Source organism: Ixodes scapularis, unplaced genomic scaffold (assembly GCF_016920785.2).
Source record: "Ixodes scapularis isolate PalLabHiFi unplaced genomic scaffold, ASM1692078v2 ptg000627l_1___fragment_1__unscaffolded, whole genome shotgun sequence".
Taxonomy (NCBI): domain Eukaryota; kingdom Metazoa; phylum Arthropoda; class Arachnida; order Ixodida; family Ixodidae; genus Ixodes; species Ixodes scapularis.
Window position 1 is genome coordinate 28,866 of NW_024610013.1, and position 18,635 is coordinate 47,500.

At 48.0% G+C, this 18,635-nt stretch overlaps 1 long non-coding RNA gene and 1 pseudogene across 1 annotated transcript; one reads left to right on the forward strand and one right to left on the reverse strand.

The window, feature by feature from the left end:
- Positions 1-698: 698 nt before the first annotated feature.
- Positions 699-1,946, reverse strand: LOC120840484. Its single transcript, XR_005715558.3, has 2 exons — positions 1,689-1,946; positions 699-836 (listed from the first exon to the last, which is right to left on the reverse strand). It is a non-coding gene; the product is annotated as an uncharacterized LOC120840484 (long non-coding RNA).
- A 14,079-nt stretch (positions 1,947-16,025) lies between these two features.
- LOC121834210 lies at positions 16,026-17,276 on the forward strand (annotated as a pseudogene).
- The last annotated feature ends 1,359 nt before the right edge of the window (positions 17,277-18,635 follow it).

The window sequence follows — 18,635 nt, forward strand, 5'->3', positions numbered from 1 at the left end:
CAGATACCCGCGCGACCTGCTGGCCTCCACTCTCGGAAAACTGATCATCGAAAAAGCTGTCGCGCGGAAGCCTGCCCGGCAAAGATGCACGACCATATTTTCTTTCCACAACATCGCCCACCGACTAAAAGCAGTGGCTCGACACTTCAACACAAACGTTGCGTTCTCGTACCCCTTCAAGTTGGGCACAGTGTGCTGTCTGGTAAACTCCCCTTCCTTCCAAGATCAGCTGTGCTAAGGGCACGCGGCCCCCTTTGTTCCCTGCGCGGTCAGACGGGTGTATTCCGTGCCCTTCTCGTGCAGTGCAGAGTACATCCGGCAGACGGGTCGCTGCCTCAACAACCACCGGCGCAAACACGAAAGGAAAGTAACGGAAAGCGACGAGGACTCCCAACACCCCAGTTAAAAATGTCCATTGGGTCCAATTGGTTTCTGACAATTGGAACCAATGGGGAAAACTGTTTGTGATTTCGGACTCCTCATTGAAAAAATCCCAATTGGTTCCAATTGTCGAAACCCAATTGTGCATTGCCAATTGGAACCAATTGGGCACGACCAATTGGGAAAACCGTTTGTGATTTCGGACTCCTCATTGAAAAAATCCCAGTTGGTTCCAATTGTTGATACCCAATTGAGTATAGCCAATTGGAACCAATTGGGGAAACCGTTTGTGATAACTGAACAATGAAACTGTAGTAGATGATGTTTGCCATTTTTATTGTAATTAAGAGATTCATTCATTCGGCCTCCCCTTGCTTGGCCGTCGTCCTGTTGTTCAGGCGTTGCCCTCTGGTTCGGTAGTTTCCTCCTGGTCCAGTTTTTCCTCTGCAGCTTTCCTAGGAGCATCAATATAGGTTAAATTATTACATGACCTATATAAGTCTTCATATTTAGCTTGCAATAAGGAACAAAACGTTTCCCCTTAATAAAACAGGAGTTTCTTTATTTATAAATCAAGTCTTCGATGTGCAGCAAAAGGCGGCCAAAGTCACCCGACAAGGCTTTGCAGGCGGCATTTCGGACTGGTCAGAAATATGGATCAACTAAAATTCTATTTTGCTCGAAGGAGAGCATTCGGCAATATTGCAGTACGTCCATAATCGATGGGCAAATTCTGGTAGAAGATAATTAGGAGCATGTATTTTTACGTTGCAAAGAAAAAAGGAAGTGTGACCATATTGACTAAGTCCGATGCTCACGATACTTAACGACTAGGTGTTAGGGCAGTTAATATGCTGTAACTATACACATACTGCATAGTTGCAGCGTTTATAACATAGTTATACATTCTGCATAATTACAGAGGTTTGAGAGAGACGTTTCTGGGTGTTCCTGGGTGTTTTTTTCCAGCAAAAGTTTATCTCCAGCTCCAAAGTGGCATTGAGTTATACAAAAACATGTTTCCAAAGTACTGCGTCCTTCCGAGAAAAGAGAATAGTGTTTTGCTCACCGCAAAAGTGAACTACCTTTTTCGCACTAGCACTTGATTACATTGCGTCAACTTTCGTGCCCTTTCGCGACTTTCGAACTGACAGCTCGAAAAATTCTCTTCTGTAAAGTTTCATTCGTGCAGGCTCCTACCCTGTACTGACCATAAAGGTAAAGGTGTCTCGGCATATTTATAACTACGAATTCGCCGATTTGCAATGCAGCAAGCACCAAGAAAAGAAACAAAGAAGTGTATTTACCTTGAGTTGATAACCGTTTGCTATCCATCCTTCACGCTCCGACGAAGTGGCAGGCCCAATGAACTAATGATCACCGCACTATTCAGCACTCGTAGCAGTAAAACAAAATAACTTTCTTGAATATCTGCTGTAACCATGCCACAGATGCCGTGCCTGCCAACGTGCCATGTGCGTACGCGCTCCTTCCCGGACGCCATCTTTGTTGCCCAGTGTGTACAGACGTTTCCGAGGATTCCCGCCAATTTTAGCAAAACTAAAAAAAAGCAAAAAAAAAAAAACGGATATTTGCAACATAAAATAATAATAAAAAATTCTGACATATTCAGAGGCCACTGTTTCCATGCGGAAGTTTTTCTCATTTTGATATTTAAAAAAAAGTACTTTGTGCAAGTGCTATGATTCCGATTGTACCAATATTTTAATTGTAACTGGGCTGAAAAAAACAAAATATGTACAATTTTTCCTCCATACGAGTTTCATCAAAAAATCACACAATTTAAAGTAATGGCGCATTTAGAAGCCTATTTACTCATGTTCAGTGAAAAAAAAAAAACGATGAAGAAAAGGTGTAGCTACTTGAATTTACAAATGGGACATCTGAACCTAACTAGGATAATTTTGACTAAACCAGTGGAAAGTGGGAATTGGTAAAGTGGGACCACTTGTGAAACCACTTTAAATTTTCATTTGGGTTAAAATAACCAATGAAAGACAACTGAAGATAGAATTGTGTATCGGGTGTCAATTGAAAAGTACAGTTGTGATAATCAACTGGACATTTTCGTCCCAATTGGCATAACAATTGTACATCCTAATGCCAGTTGGATTCAACTAGTTATTTTGGTGCCAACTGAGCTTGCAATTGGCACCAATTGGCACACCCAGTTGTTTACTTAATGCGAAGTGGATCCAACTAGTTACAATTGGCATCAGTTGAACTTCCAATTGGAACCAACTGGCACAACCAATTGTTTACTTACTGCCAATTGGATCCAACTAGTTACAATTGGCATATCAATTGAACTTTGTGGGGACCCTCTCCCTGGCTCCCCCGCGCTCCGTGACCTTCCCGGTCCCCGCCGCCGTATTGTCGGGCGCTCCTTCGTTCCCTGTGACCTTCCCGTTTCCAGTCGCCGGCCTGTCGCAGAATGTCCGAGCTCTCCGGGAGGTACGGGGCAAGCGCCCCCTCACCCAGCGCTGACGTCGGAGGGTCGGCTCGCGGCAGGTTCCCGATTGGACGGTCGGCGGGACAAGGACTTGGGAAGGTCTTAAGAAGGGCAACGGAGACAAAGGAAGAGGGCTTGGGCTGCCGACTTCACAAGGGACCGGTCATGGAGGCGAGCTCGGACGGCGCTGGACGCTGGCGCAGGGAGTGCGGGCACTACGTCGAGTGGCGGACTCGACAAACGGACCGGACAGCGACCCTGGACGACGATGTTCCCATGACGCGGTGTGGACGACCACCGCTGGGACTTGGAGCAGCTGCTCGGGCAGCGGACTCTCCCCCGGCCTCGCTGATGACCGTCCCCCGATCCCAAAACCCCCCAAGGCAATGAGTGAGTGAATAAACCCTTTTGCCGAGAGCGAAGTATTGAAGTGTCATATTCATCCGGAGACAGGGTCAGAGGGAATCGGAGCTAGAAGATGCCCGCATAAACTGGCGCCGCAACGTGGGGCCTGATTTTTGATCAGGCAGGCATTTCGATACCTAACCTGTTTCCGGTTGAATTGGGGCACTGTTTCGCGCTCTTTTTGGGGGTCATCTTTGTCGCGGGAGCGCCGCACGAAGTTTCGTTGCGGGAGCGCCGCACGGAGGCCCTGACATTATCGCCTGTCTGACTAGGAGGCGCGGATTTTGACCGCTGTTTTAAGGGATTAACCCTTTTGCCCAGCCTGTCAGGAATTTACTTATCCCCCGTTACGAGAAGCGCCATGAGTATTTGCTGTTCAGCGTACCGTTCGATGCTGGCAGGTTGATCCTGCTACGCAAAAGCGCTGTGTGCGTCGAAATTACCGCACCCCTCGGGGCATGTAGCGTCGGGCGTCACCCCACCTACGCCTCCGGCCGTCCACGTCTGCTGGGAAAGATGCCGGCTCACGGTTTGGGGGATGTGACGCGCCTAACCGCCTTTGTTCGCGTATCGATGTAATGGTTTGTAACGCTTGTTACTGATCGGACGCGTTAAAGAGGCATCGCTTTGGGTGGAGAACGCTCCCATTGCGGATGGCGGTTGCATGGACTGTGTTTGGAAATTATTCCCGCATTGCATTTTGTCCGTGAGGGGACTAGCGTCTCGGTTTGACCGCATGCTAGCTCCCAGTTGGCCTTGCTTGAGCCGTCGGCGCGGTTTTGAGCGTCGTTAGTTGACAGCGTTTTAAGGTACGGATGCGCTCTTGTGGTTCCGACCAAGATCGCTTTGAACGAGTACCTTGTGGCCAGAGGCTACATTTAGGGGCTAAGCCCACTAAATCGTGCCGGGTACGCGATGTCCGGTGCGTGGGCATCGGAATCCCGAAAGCCACAGAGTTTCCGTGTTCACTTATCAGTGGCTGTGCGTGTGTAATGCTCCGTGGAGTCCAGTGTGACGCGATGGGCATGACCCGTGCGTATCTGGTTGTAGAGTCGTGAGGTTGATTCCGTTTAATTGTGCGCACAGTGGGTTCCGGATCCTCACACCGCCATATCGATGGTTGAGCCTCGCGGCGGGAGTTACTCTTTAATTTCGTTTTCTCCGTTTCCGGCGGAACGGCGCGCTTGCCGCCGTTCCGGAGGAACGGCGGCAAGCGCGCGCTTCTGCGCTGCCGCCGGATGCAGTACGGTTCTCGGCCGTGCTTGGGTTCGCGTTGGAACGCGAGGGCGTGGAGAGCGTAATTGGTCGTGCAGAGGCCTGGATTAGAGATAAATTATAAATTTAGCGCAGAAAAGACAGCTAGGTGAGAAAAGAGCTGGGCTCGTGCAGTGAAGAGCTGCACGAGGGGAGTGGCGGTCTTGCGAGGATGTGACGAGTTGTTCATAGTTTTATCCTGTACAGATGCGCGGTTGGCCCGGGAAAACGTACGGTTCACGTCGGCGGGTACGTGCCCGGGAAGCCTAGAAATTATGGCAGCGGCATGACCGTCGGCGGCCTATAACTGTTGTGCGTTGGGTCAGCCCGTCGCTGTACTAACTGCAGCCTTTGCACGAATGGGTAGCGGGTGTTGGAATGCGGCGGTAAATGCTGTAGACACTTCGACGCTGCGGAAACTGTTTATGCAGAGCAAATATAGTTTATTAGCTCGTCCATCTCCAAGACTGGCCGGTTAGATAATTTGGCATTTCGGTATCGCGCTCGTTGCGCGGAAGTTGAGAGGTGCGCGTGTGGGATACTTACATTGTTCGAACCCTGCCTGTCCTCACAGTCGCAAGAAGACTTTTCAGTCATGCGGCGGGTTGACTTGGCTGGGGGCGAGCTTTGTGCGTAACCTACTGCGTTTGTATGTGGACACGTTGCTCGATTCGAGAACGTTGAAGAGTCGCGAGACGCGTTGACGGCGTACCTTTATTGCTCGATCCCGGCCGGCCTTGACATCAGCTGGAAGACTTTTTAGTTATGCGGTGTCGGGGTTTGGCCGGGGGAGAACTCTAACGTGCGTCGATGCGCTTGTCGCGGTTATCGAGCCCGTGCGGGGTTCGGTGCGGACCGCCGTTACGCGCTCGTCGCTCCTGTTGGGTGGTCGCCTCCGAGCAGTGAAGCGGTAACGTCTGGTACATGCCCAAAGGTTACGGACATAGCCGTGTAAATAGGCTGTCCAATGAGATCTGCTGTTCGCACGATCCAGGTACTGTTCCCTTTGTACTGGTGTAAGTGGCCGGTACCACGGAACAACGGCCTCTCAGTAAGGTGATTACCCCTTCTGATGAAGGCGTGCTGCGTAGCTTGGCTGTAGCGTGTTTGTAGCTCGGTTAGCGTGAACGCCGAGTGCATGAGTGCCCGTCATGGGTTGTTGGCAGCATGTTCCTTCCGAGTCGCACCTCGCGAACGGGACTGGATTTGTGACCGTTTCTGTTTGACGGAAGGTTATTCTTAGTTTTTGAGGTTTTGTGCGTTCTTCGCGAGTGTGTTGGAGATTAATATTGTTGTCAGAGGTGTGCGGTTCTGACGCTCTGGTAGATTGCTTACTGTTTTAAAAGAATGCGGTTGAGTTTGATAGGAGCAAAGGTTGTATAGTGGGCGTATGTACGATTTGAGTATACAATGAGTGCTCACTCTTTTTAGTTCAGGAATAGATTTCCTCTTATGTACCTCTTGAACGTGTAGCGTGACGTTCTTGATGATTGCCTGCCCGTTAGTATTGAAATGAAGAGTTTTGTTTTTATTTCGTGGCATGTCCAACGATCGAAAGATTTTGGTTTCGTCTCGCTGTCTGATATAGCGTGCCGCTATTCGTTTTTGCGCATTTCGCTGTCTGTTACATTAGGGACGGAAGTGAACTTTAAGTGCCGGCGTGTTGTGTGTGCCTGAGTGCCCGTCCGTGTTGTGAGCTGTGGTGCTCCGGACCAGTTCGTGGACCGTGCTCCGTCGGTCACGAGCTTCCCAGTGAATCAACGTTCACCGCTGACCTGCTTGGTTTGATGCCATCATCATCATCGAGGGTGCTCGTCGTCATCGGCGACACTCAGCTGAACGAGCTCCCTGCCAAGGGTCCTGGGGACCACGCAACCTCAAGCCCCCCGGGGTCCGAGCCTTGAGGGAGGGGAGGTGTGGGGACCCTCTCCCTGGCTCCCCCGCGCTCCGTGACCTTCCCGGTCCCCGCCGCCGTATTGTCGGGCGCTCCTTCGTTCCCTGTGACCTTCCCGTTTCCAGTCGCCGGCCTGTCGCAGAATGTCCGAGCTCTCCGGGAGGTACGGGGCAAGCGCCCCCTCACCCAGCGCTGACGTCGGAGGGTCGGCTCGCGGCAGGTTCCCGATTGGACGGTCGGCGGGACAAGGACTTGGGAAGGTCTTAAGAAGGGCAACGGAGACAAAGGAAGAGGGCTTGGGCTGCCGACTTCACAAGGGACCGGTCATGGAGGCGAGCTCGGACGGCGCTGGACGCTGGCGCAGGGAGTGCGGGCACTACGTCGAGTGGCGGACTCGACAAACGGACCGGACAGCGACCCTGGACGACGATGTTCCCATGACGCGGTGTGGACGACCACCGCTGGGACTTGGAGCAGCTGCTCGGGCAGCGGACTCTCCCCCGGCCTCGCTGATGACCGTCCCCCGATCCCAAAACCCCCCAAGGCAATGAGTGAGTGAATAAACCCTTTTGCCGAGAGCGAAGTATTGAAGTGTCATATTCATCCGGAGACAGGGTCAGAGGGAATCGGAGCTAGAAGATGCCCGCAACTTCCAATTGAAACCAACTGACACAACCAATTGTTTGCTTTTTGACAATTGGATCCAACTAGTTACAATTGGCATCAATTGAATTTCCAATTGGAACCAGTTGGAAACAACTGGTACCAATTGAAATTCCAATGGTTCTCAATGGTTATTTTTATCTGGGACCCCATGGTCCATCACCTCAAGGTTTGCACCCCCTGTGCCCCCGAGTTCCCGTTCGCGCGTGTTCTTGGGGGCCAACAAGAACCGCTACGGGCGCGAGATCTTGGGTGTATACGTCATAAAAGAGGCGCCGAAGAGCATTTTCTCGGCCTTGTTGTCGGAGAGGGAGTTGACCTTCCTGAGACCAAAGTTTGCGACCTTGGCGGGTCGGGCGAGTGGGTATTGCTCTTGAGAGGAAAACCGGGATGTCACCTTCCTTCTTCCACTCCTTCCCGCTGTCTCTGCGTCTTACTTTTCCCACTGCACGCTCCCCCTGTTTTCTCTCCACGGGGCCTTCACTTGACCCCCACGTTCCCCCTCTCCTCTAGTGATTTTTCCAAGGCGATGCGTGCCGTCCCCATCCCCTGTCTTTATGCATAAAACTTCTTAAGTTATACATTTAAAATGTTTTCTCGCGTTTTCAACGAAATATTGATGTTTCAGATTCTACTGCTACCGACGTCATGTTGAAGCAAGGAAATGAGGTCCAGAATTTCGTTTCCATACTTTTTAAGGGGGGCATAGATCTTTGGAGCCACAAAATACATAAGATACTATTTTTTTTTTTAAATGGCGCGGTTGCAATCTACAGCAATTTTTCTTTTGATCTGCCAAGTTTATTTTGAAGATTAATACTCGAGCTATTATATCACATTATATTTATGGGCTAAAATTGCACAAAAGCTGATGCTAAAAAAAAGCTTTTGCAAAACAAGTTTTTGGACTCCTTACAAATTTTCAGGAGGGATATCTCGGCATCTAGGGCAGACGGAAAGATAACTTTTTAGCACCATGCAGATAAATGTGCAAAGCACGCAATGTTGGAAGCAGATTTTTCAATATCGGTGTAGGAAATTTTGTATCTTGAATGTTTTGCTTGGTAGCCTCACAATGAGCACTGAACTTTAATATGTTGTAAAGTCACTAATGGCTCAATCTAAAAAGTGCTTCCAACATTGCATTCTTCATAATTTGTAGATCTTACCATAAGTTAAAACATTCTTTTTGTGCTTTTTTTTTTCTTCGTTGTTTTTTTAAACAGTCTGGTTAATTATAATTACCTTGAGAAGTAACCTACTAAATAAAGATTTGAAATCTGCTTAAAAGTATGAATAAGCTTATGCTGTTTCATTGAGCTTGGCCAACAAAAACAAATCGGGAAAAAGGTCCCAAGATCAGTGTTCCCCCTTCAAGGGATGCATTGGCATTCTAGAATATGTAACAAAATTTGTTTTCGTTGTATGGATGTCTAGACCGGGAAATTCCTCTACCACAAGGAGTGTCCAATATCCCTGCTGAGCGTTTTCAGGTAAGATCGAACAGCCATGTCCGGTGACCATTTTCAATTTTGATGAAAAAAATATATTGCTGGCGCCATGCCAAGAAGAATAAAAATCCTTGCGTTGGAAAAAAAAAATGGTCTTTGCGAAAAACATTTGTAGCACCCTCTCAGTCACGTGCGCGTTTTGCGTATCGCGCGATGTTGGCATTTGAAGCGGCTTCCTCAAAAAAAAAAAAAAAAAAAAAAAAACTTTCGGCTACGGGTTTGGAAATTTCTACGGATAAACTAGGCATGGGAAGGATTGACAAAAAGTATAAACCACCGAGTATTAGGATCGTTATCTTGAGAAACGAAATCACGAATGCGGCACATTGAGCAATAAAGCTCTGGAATAAAGATTTTTTTTCTCCGTATCTAAAAAAAAAAAGCTAAGGTCTTAAAACTTCGCCAGTGTGTTGTCCTGTATATAGTTCATATGTGCATGAAATATCGTTGTCCTGGTTAATGGGATAAATTTACGATAATTGCTCACACAGAAGCATTTAACTAAGTGCATTATTTTGAAAATCGTTTAAAAAAAAGGATATTTTTAACTTTCTTTTAACTCTCCAAAATTAACATTTATGATATATACTAACAGTCTGCAAAGCGTAATGCAATATTTGTGTGGCTTTGAGGTTATAAAGCGAGAAATATGGCCAAATTGTCACTAACGTGATTGACATAAATGGGGCGTGCACATACCCATTATTTACGATTTCATTATTATTAAAAAGCGTAAAATTGCTACGTGGTGGTCAAAAAAATACAGCACAGAGATGGACGGTAGTATTGAAGGGAAAATCGCTAATACATATTTACACAACCGACCCAAAAATGACCTTGATCGAAGTGTGTGCTTCAGCACGTAGGCTATCTGCGAATATACTTTCTCAAGATGAAAATCGTGAAGTCAAACGAGGATCTCGTGAATGAAAGATGAGCATCTCCAAAATGTTTTACGACTCTCAAACCGAAAATTTTACAAAGACTGGTAATCTGACGCTACTTGTTCCTGATTGAAGAAATCATCTTCGCAAATGCTTTGGGTATGTGACAATTTCCTTAAAGATAAACTGAAGCGGTTCTGTATTTGAACAAAAACATCATCATTTAGCCACTAGGACAGTGGCGTAGGCAAGGGGGGGGGGGGAAGTTGAAGGGTCACCCCCCCCCCCCCCCCCCCCCCCCGCGCGCCCGCGGGCCCGCTTGCTCCTTAGCTCACGCAGTCGGATTTGCACGGGGCATGGAGCAAAGGGGGAGTGCGGACTATACTTATTTGCTTTCGGGAAAAGTGTTTGTGTGGTAGAGAATGCTCACATAAATAAAATAAGCAATATTTCTTCATTCATGTTTATTTGATGGGGTGCGGAACTTCATCCCAGATTGATAGAGAACAGATACTACGAAAGATGGCAATTTCAAGGCCAAGTATAACAAACTCTCCTCACTAAAATACACAGTTCAATCAAGCCCAAAGCGAACATAATAAAACGAACACATGGTTATAATATAAAACAATGTCAGGGATGTGTTTAATGATCTGTAAAAACAACTGCACTGTAAGCAATGGGTGGCGCTGCGCTCACGCAGACCTTGAGTACTGATCAGAATTACGTGCTTTCGACTAGAAATTACCACGAATAAAGAGGCAAGTGCGACTAGTTAATTCAGGAAGCAATTTACAGACTCTCTGGAGCATCTCATATATACCAACCGCCTACACATTAAGATGCAGCCGCCTGCGTTCGTGATAAAGAATATCCAAGACGTCCTCGCTTGAACTTCAATGTCGCGGTGAACATTCAAAAGCGCTAGACCGAGCGGTCGCTCATTCGAAGTGGACGCGCTCAGGTATGTTTTCAACCGTCGTAATGAAGAGAAGCGCTCAGCTCCCGCGGTTACGCGCAGTGTCACTATAGGATCTCGAAGAGACGACGGACATTTGGGAATTGCCGGCGTGCGCGAACTACAGGGGGCGCTTCTCTAGCTATCATAATCGTTGTTTGTGACGTCACGGGTAGGACAGACTGGGACAGACCGCGCAGTTCTTGGATCCCTCGGCTCTTCAGCTCGCTTCAAGCGCTGTTGGGGTAACGCGCGGCAAAGCCTGTTTCACGCGTTGTGTTTATTTGATGAAGTGATATTTGTAGTAGGACATTTTAAAGGGGCAGTGCAACGATATTCAATTGGAATGTTTTTCACTTTACACGAGCTTACTGGCACTAGTGGGACTCAAGGATACTCGCACGCAAAGCCACTGACCAAGAAACTCTTCTTTTGCGCCGTAATTTCGAGGACAAAACCGAGTGTTTTCATTCAATCTCTCCTTCGCAAAACCTGATGACGTAACTGGGCGGTAGAAGTACCGCCCAGTGACGATATTTGAATGCGGTTCATAGATTGGACCCGAGCATGGCGTCGGCACTCGATTTGGGCTCGTGATAATCGATAGCTCGAGAAGCATTCGGGTAGTGACCTGTGTCCAATCGCTGCAATGACGAAAACAGCCGAACCATAACGATGGCTGGAACTCAGCGCGTGTCCTGTGCCTTGCAAACCCCAGCGCGTGGCTATGATCAACATTGGCGGCATATAATCGGCTCCAGATCACGTGGCCGCTTGTTCTGGCTGCGAGTTGAGGGGGTGAACTCTGCTCGTTTTTCTTTCTTTTTTTTTTCTTTTTTCTGCGACTTCGATTGCGTGTGGTGAAAAACGAACGGGTGTTTCACAGGTCATTAACGTCAGGGATGCGTTCTAAGCGGTAATTGCGCAAAATACAAAAATCGTTGCATCGCCCCTTTAACAAAGCTTTAAACCGCATGTGGCACGCGTAGTCGTGCAAACAAACACTTTTGAAGCTGAGATGTCGAAGTGGTCGGATGGGTAATGTGCTGTTCTCTATTCCGTACAAAAAAACTGAACGAGAAAAATAGAATATCCAGCGCTTTGTCGCACTACAGCGTCTAACGCGGCGAATAGGGTATTTTTTTATATTTTGATTCAGACAAAATAAAACTAAGAAAGGAAGATATCTCATCAAATTGAAAAAAGGAAAGCAAAATGCGAGCACCCCTCGCGTATGTAGTGAACACTTCAGTGAAAGCGACTCCGTGTATCCTGTTGGTTCCAATGTGTTCTGTGAGTGTTGGTTTCTTATTAGTTCCGAGTTGATTCCTTTTCTTTTAACTTTGTAAACCAGTAAACGAACATTTCCTCAAAATAACTGGCAGGAAGAAGTGGAGGCTGGCTTCCGGAGTCGTTTCGACTAAATCCCTGCTTATTCACCCGGCCGACCCGAAACGTGCGAGACCCCCTCGCGATCGAAGTAATCTAGTAAGTCGGTGACACTTCAGCGTCCCAAAAAAATGAGGTGTACATTTGCTATAAATTACTTCCGTTTGTATGTTTAGTTTTTGCGAACCCAAATGCGCATAATGCGTGATGCGCTCCACAGCGAGCGATTTTAAATTTGTAAACAATTCATGGTAAAAACAGGATAGAACAATTTAATCAATCGCCCGAATTTGCCGGGCCATGGCCGACACTTTAAGAATTTATGAAAATTTCTGCTTTTCTTTCGAGCAGAAGTCGCGATGTGACAAACTTCTTTGCCGCGTTTTCGATTCGGGAGGAGCTATAAGTGCCAGTTGCTGACGAGCATTTGCTCGGCAGCAACTGTCGAGTCACACCTGGATAGAAGCGTCGGTATCCGCAAGCTCAATGCAGCTAAAACAAGTGTGCGGCGCTTTCCAACGCAACTGTGCGCACATGCAAAGCCAAGAAGGCACTACGTCTATTACTGTGGTGAATGCAAAACCTTTTTTTCCATAGCAGCCTCCACAGATAAAAAAAAAAAGGCAGAGGGGTTTTGAATAGCCCTGATGCACGCCGTGCAAGCTGAACGTAATGCTCCAGGCTTGTTTTTGAACATTTTAAAGTTTTTTCTAATAAAAAAAAACAACTTCGAGTCGCTGTTATTTATTAGAAATATTACTCGCAAAAACGTTATGCGCGCTTCTTTGATAAATAATCCGTCGCCGTCTGCTCGCATCCTCCCAGCTGCGTCGCAGCGGAGCGCCCGCGACGTGGCGCAACCAAACCTTACATCTCGTCGCGACCACCTGTAGCGTGGAGGTGACGGGCCTTTCACGTTTCTGCGTCTTGCATTTGGAAGCCCCTATGAGCAGCTTGTATTGGAGTTCAGGAACTGAAACCAGGCCTGAATAGAGCTCCGAAAACTCTTCAGCGCCGGGAGCTGCCCCGCTTTCGAAGATCTTTGCAGGCAGAAGCGACGAAAGTAATTGCAACGTACGCCGGTGCTTTTTGAATCTCTTATCTAACTGTATGATCAGAGCCGTATATGTAGAAAGTTTGGCCATTCGTTGGGAAGTATAGGAGACAAATGAAGAGGCGCCATTGACCGAAAGCGGGCTGAGCGTGTTCCAGGGCGTCTCCAGAAATTCGAATGTGACCAACTAGAAGCCGGAAATAATACCCCTGTTTCATCTGCGTAACTGCTTATGTTAAAATACCTTTGCGTTTCCACGTATACATTGTGCTTAGTGTCCTGTCTCGTATCTGTCGCATATTGTCGGAATCAGTTCTATCATTCTCTGTCTTCTGCCCCTGTCGGAATATGCCAAAGTTTCTATGCACTTCGATTTATGTCAGTGGATGTTTCTGGGTGCCAATTATTGTGCAATGTCATAATTATCTAAGTAGTGGATTCATAAATAAGGTAGATATATTCATCGACCTTTTATTCTTGTTCTAAGGCGAAAGCCCTATATGTCCCATTACGCGAAAAGGCGACGGCGTTGTCCCCGAAAGAGGGCCATAAAAACACGTCATCCAGCACGCTTCGCTCAAGGTCAAAGCGGACGGGCCTCAGAAGTGAAACACAGAGAGACGGGGACGCAGATGCTTCGTCACGGTAGCCGTGAAGCCGGCGGGGGCGCCGCGTCTGCGCAGTAGGGAAGCGTCGCCGCCGGACTCTGATGCTTTCGCATTCCTACACGTAAGCAGTGGTAAGTGTTTCAATCTCTACTCTAAAAAAAAAAAAAAAAAAGGCTTGCTCTTTATGTTTATATAGCCTTGATGGAGATGCGCCTCAACGGGTAATCGGTCTCTTAGCTGTAGATGAGAAATTTGGCCAGTGCGGTACAACCGCTAACCTGGGGTTTTTAACGTGCATCACGCAGTAGTGATCACACGAACGCGTGCCGGTACAAAACTCATCCAGATCGAAACGGGCGGGGGCGGCGGGGATCGAACCCAGGAGGTTCCCAGCGGAAGCTTTCGCTCCACGCTCCGAGCTGAGACGCGTTAGCCCACTCGGCCGCTTTTTCCCCCTCTTTACTCTCACTTCCAATTTTGTATTTAAATGCTTATCTAGGTTTATTTATTTAGTTTTTGTTTTTTTTCTCACTTATGTGTACTTTTTTTCTTCTGACCTTCGAGACATCCACAGATCCCCGATCCGGCCCCTTAGCCGAAACAAGTTTGGAGACCCCTGCTTTAGACTGTAGAATTTCTTCCCAACTGATTACAATCAGTTTTATGGCGTCAAATGAATGTTTTCGAAGCTCAGTCCAGCACCAGCGTAGTAGCACGAAAGAAATGATTGGCATAGTCTGCTTTAGAGCGCAGCTCGCGCCCGTTTCCGGCGGTAGCGGCGTCATCGCCGTCGGTGTAACAGCGCGTTGCATATGGGGCGTTTTGGGGCGTTTCCCATAATGACGTCGCACGTGACGTCACGTGTGACGTCATAGATAAGTGTAGCTTTGACGGCTTTTCTTAAAGAAATCTAAGAGCTTAAAAAACACCATATATATATATATATATATATATATAACCTTTTTGGACTTTGGATGCCGATTTTGGTTTATATTGCTTGTAGCTTATGTATACCGGCGTTTTTACGCGTGCTTCGTTTGCTGATTTTATTTTCCCTTGCTTTTCACAGTGTGATTATAATTACCAATTCTACTAAAGTTTTTAAAGGGGCACTAAAGTGCTTCCTGAGACCCTCGTCTTATGGTCATAACTCACTACACGAGCTCTAAGCATCTTAAAAAAACCGAAATTACATCCATGCACGGCCGATGCGATAGTGGTAAGTGCCGCAATCTTTGACCACTTTTTTAATATGCAAATCAGGCGCGCGTGAATATAATTTCGTATTTTTTAGGATGCTCAGAGCTTCTAGAATGAATCATGATCATAAAAAGAGTTTCTGAAAAACACTTTAGTGCCCCCTTAACAAAAGTATGTCAAATAAATAAAATAATTAATTATTTTCAGTCTTTGGTCAAACGAGTGTTGCATACTTCAGACATCAGTGATTACACCTACAGAGAGCTTAGGGAAGTCTGTATTTATTTTGGATCAGGGAGAAATAGACACCACTGGCGCTCTTTGCCCGCCTATGTTTCTGTTTGAAGCGGTGCCGTGGGCAAGGGTGACATTTCTCGCCCGCACCACCCGCAACAACATTTTTAATCGGCATTCCACTAGCATTTTATTATACTCTACTCATCCTTAAAGCTGGTTCACACAGACCCGTTTTCCTACGTTACGTTACGTTGCGTTACGAAAAGTCTCCGGGAAATCTGTGCTTCGTATAGACCGTTCCATTAGGGTCATAGCAGAGAGGGTAAAAGAGAAAAAAAAAAAAGCACCCCCCTCTCCCCCGCAAGCCGTCCGCTCCGCCGAGTAGGCTGTAGCTAGCGTCCGGCTGGCGTGCAAACTCTGTTTAAAATCGCGTCATTTTGGAACTTTCAAGCGCAGATGCGCAGATTTTGGTATGCCAGTTGTCGTGTAATACTATGCTAGATAAAAAGACTCACAGGGTCCAATTGCACTGTTACCTGCGTTCAAATAAAAAACAAAAATAGGGAAAACTGTGTCAGATTGGCCGGTCTCTTTGGCGGAAAGAAAATCCGGTTTGCTGTACTTTTTTTACTATACAAAAGTTCGTACTGGTGTAGGCCTTTAGCGACCATGAGTGGAAGTCTGAAATAGTAAATAAAAACGTGCTCTCCTACCGCAATACACGCAGTAGTTGAGGGTAGTACTGCCGGCTGACTCAACTGCTATTTAAGTAACGGAAAAAAGATATGCTAGTTTATCATTTAGCAAAATAGAACAACAGAGAGCTATAGGCTGATTTTGGAGTAGCCACAACTATCCTAAGAACGCGAGCCACTTCACAACGGCAGCCACGAGCGAGAGTTCGGTGTTCGGTAGAGCCCGCCGATACAGCACAAAGATGGAGAACGGCAACCTCCCGGTTTGTCGTCTGCTAGCGGAGTCGGCGGCGTGCCCTCTCTCGTTTTACCCCGCCGAACCCGCTGAACTTCCCGGATGTGTGGAGAGGGCACTGCGGTCGAACAAAATGGTGCCGCCCAGAGAGCGCTAAATGGAATGGTCTATTGAGCCTGGCTAAAGTGAACTAGAGGAGGGTAGTGAGATCAGGCGCCGAGGCGCGCCATGCATTGCTGTGAAACGGCGCGTGTGGAAAGGTTCCGGATGTACGCGGTGGCGCTGCGGACGTAGTGGCTGTAGTGGCTGTAGGATCCGACCGCTTCCGAGCGTTCCGAAGGCCCTGGCTGAGAAGAGTTGGCTTGCATTTTTGACAGATCGAAGTGGCCCCTATTCTGAACCGCTTTTTATCCCGTGTTACCCGTGTCTGCGGTCGTTTATGGTCATTGAAGTGCCATGCCGAATCGACGTCGACAACGCCACTGCTTCGCTCCGGGGTGCCAGAGGGGCTATCAGCTGGCGGAAAGGGGAGCAGCCGTAGCTGTTCTCAGTGCCTTAGGAGGAAGAGCAAGGAAAAGTTTGGGAACGGAACTTGCATCGCCAGGATAAGCTCCTGGACGAACCGTGTTCGGTGTGTGAGCTTCATTTCGACCGATCGTTTATTACGCGAGACTTCATTCACATTATAAACGATGAAGAGGTGCGCATTCCGCGTGGAAAGCCGCAGCTCTTGCCGGGCGTTGTACCGACAATGCTTCCGAATGCTCCGAGCTACTGATCAAAGAAAGCGTCGCAGCCAAGGCCCACGAGAAAGCGAAAAAACGCATATGCTTCCTCAGTTGACAGTAAAAAAAAAGGCCACACACTGCCTCTCCAACTGCCTGCAGCAGCACTGCCAGCACCACACCGGCTGCAGCCGATACCGGGGCATTTGATGAAGCCTGCATGCCCGAAGAATACTCCACGCTGCGTGTCCACTCCGAGTACTGGAGCCGTCACCGAGGTCCGAGCCTCAGTGGTTTCGTGTATTGTAAACTTAAAATGTGTGACAATGAAGTTTTATCCGAGAGAGTAGTGATTTGTTCAAGAGACAGCATGCCTGGTGTTGTATACACTGTTCATCTTTGTGGCTCTAAAGGAGGACGCGTCGTCAGCTGCGAGGAACCGGAGGTTATTCTCCGAGACGTTGTCTCCTATCGTCTCTGTGGAGGTGCCGTGCCGACGAAAAATAGGTCCCGCGAACGATTCCGGTAAAATGTAAACACATTGGAACCTATAGCGAGATCCCCCCGCGTCGCGAAAATTAGAACCCGCGAATTATATTGACACTGCAGCTTAGACCTAAATCGCGAAATATTGAGCCTGCGAAAAATACGTCGTTTACAGTATTGTGTATTTGCTGAGTTTAACCAATAAAAAGTGTATTCATGTGTAAATAACTGGATTTACTGTCACACGAGTTCCTTTTGTCCAGTAGTATTTACCCAACAGGTTTCTTTGAAATTGGCTTAACGAGACACATGATGGTGAATCAACAAAGGAGATTAAACCTTGGGGCTAGCTATGCACGGTTTCAATACTAGGTATAAAAGGAATGCCCTGTTAACGATTGCATGCCATTTTTGAGGCTTGAGCCGTGATTGTTTAAATGTCTAGCAAACATCAATATGATCCTATCTCGTAAATATTACAACTAGCCATTTATGCGCGCGAGTGAAGGACTTCTTGACCATTTTATAGCTTCACCCTATTTATAATGAGAGACTCGTAAAAACCCACCCGCCATTAAAAAAAAATTCACGAACATTTTGGTTTCGAAACTCCGCCCGGGAAATTGAACTGGCGGTGTTCGGCCTTCCACGTCGCGCATTTCTGCTTCGTACCCCGCGCATTAAAGCGAACACGGCCGGACGAATTGCGTCAATTTTGTGTCGCGTATTTTTTTTTATGTGGTTCGGACCTCAAACGAAAAACATTTCAAGCCGAAACGCTAAAACAAAGAGTGTTTAGACGCGCAGCAAATGCAATGCGAGCCGCCCTGGCCACCCGCTTCATCCAGCCCATGCATTCGCGACGCCCTCTCGTGCGGTCGACACGAAGTGCGGCCGCCGTCAGCGCGCTCGACCTCACTACCCCTCCTCTAGTTCACTTTAGACTGGCTACCAATTCAAGGAGATAGCCTGGAAAGCGACATACACGAATGTTTCGGTGACTTAGACGTAACGTGAAAAAACGTCGCTGGGTGAAAAGTTGAACCGAGCTCGCAGCGTAAGATACACTCTTTAGGTGAGGACATGGCGGGGCTGAACGCGCGGCGCGAGGAATCAGATAGTGTCCGTTCGACGGGCATCCGAAAGGCTGTATACACTGTGAGCCGCGGCCACCGTGCCCGCGGCTGACAGTGTCGCCGGCGGCCGAACGGCGAAACTGCGTGAGAGTGAAAAAAATTATCTCGTTGCCATGACACTCCGGTACACCGTGGTCTTTTTGCACGAGCGACAACCACGCTGGAGCTCTGCGCGTGTGGAGCATGAGGCGGCACGAGCCGTCTTTGCCGTGCCCACGGGTCGACGAGTCATCTACCGGTCCCTCATATACATATATAAAGACGGACGTACGGACGGACGGACAGACGGACAGACGGACGGATAGACGGATAGACGGACAGACGGACGGATAGACGGACAGACGGACGGACGGACGGACGGACGGACAGACGGATCGACGGACGGACGGACAGACGGACGGATCGACGGACGGACGGACGGACGGACAGACGGACGGATCGACGAAC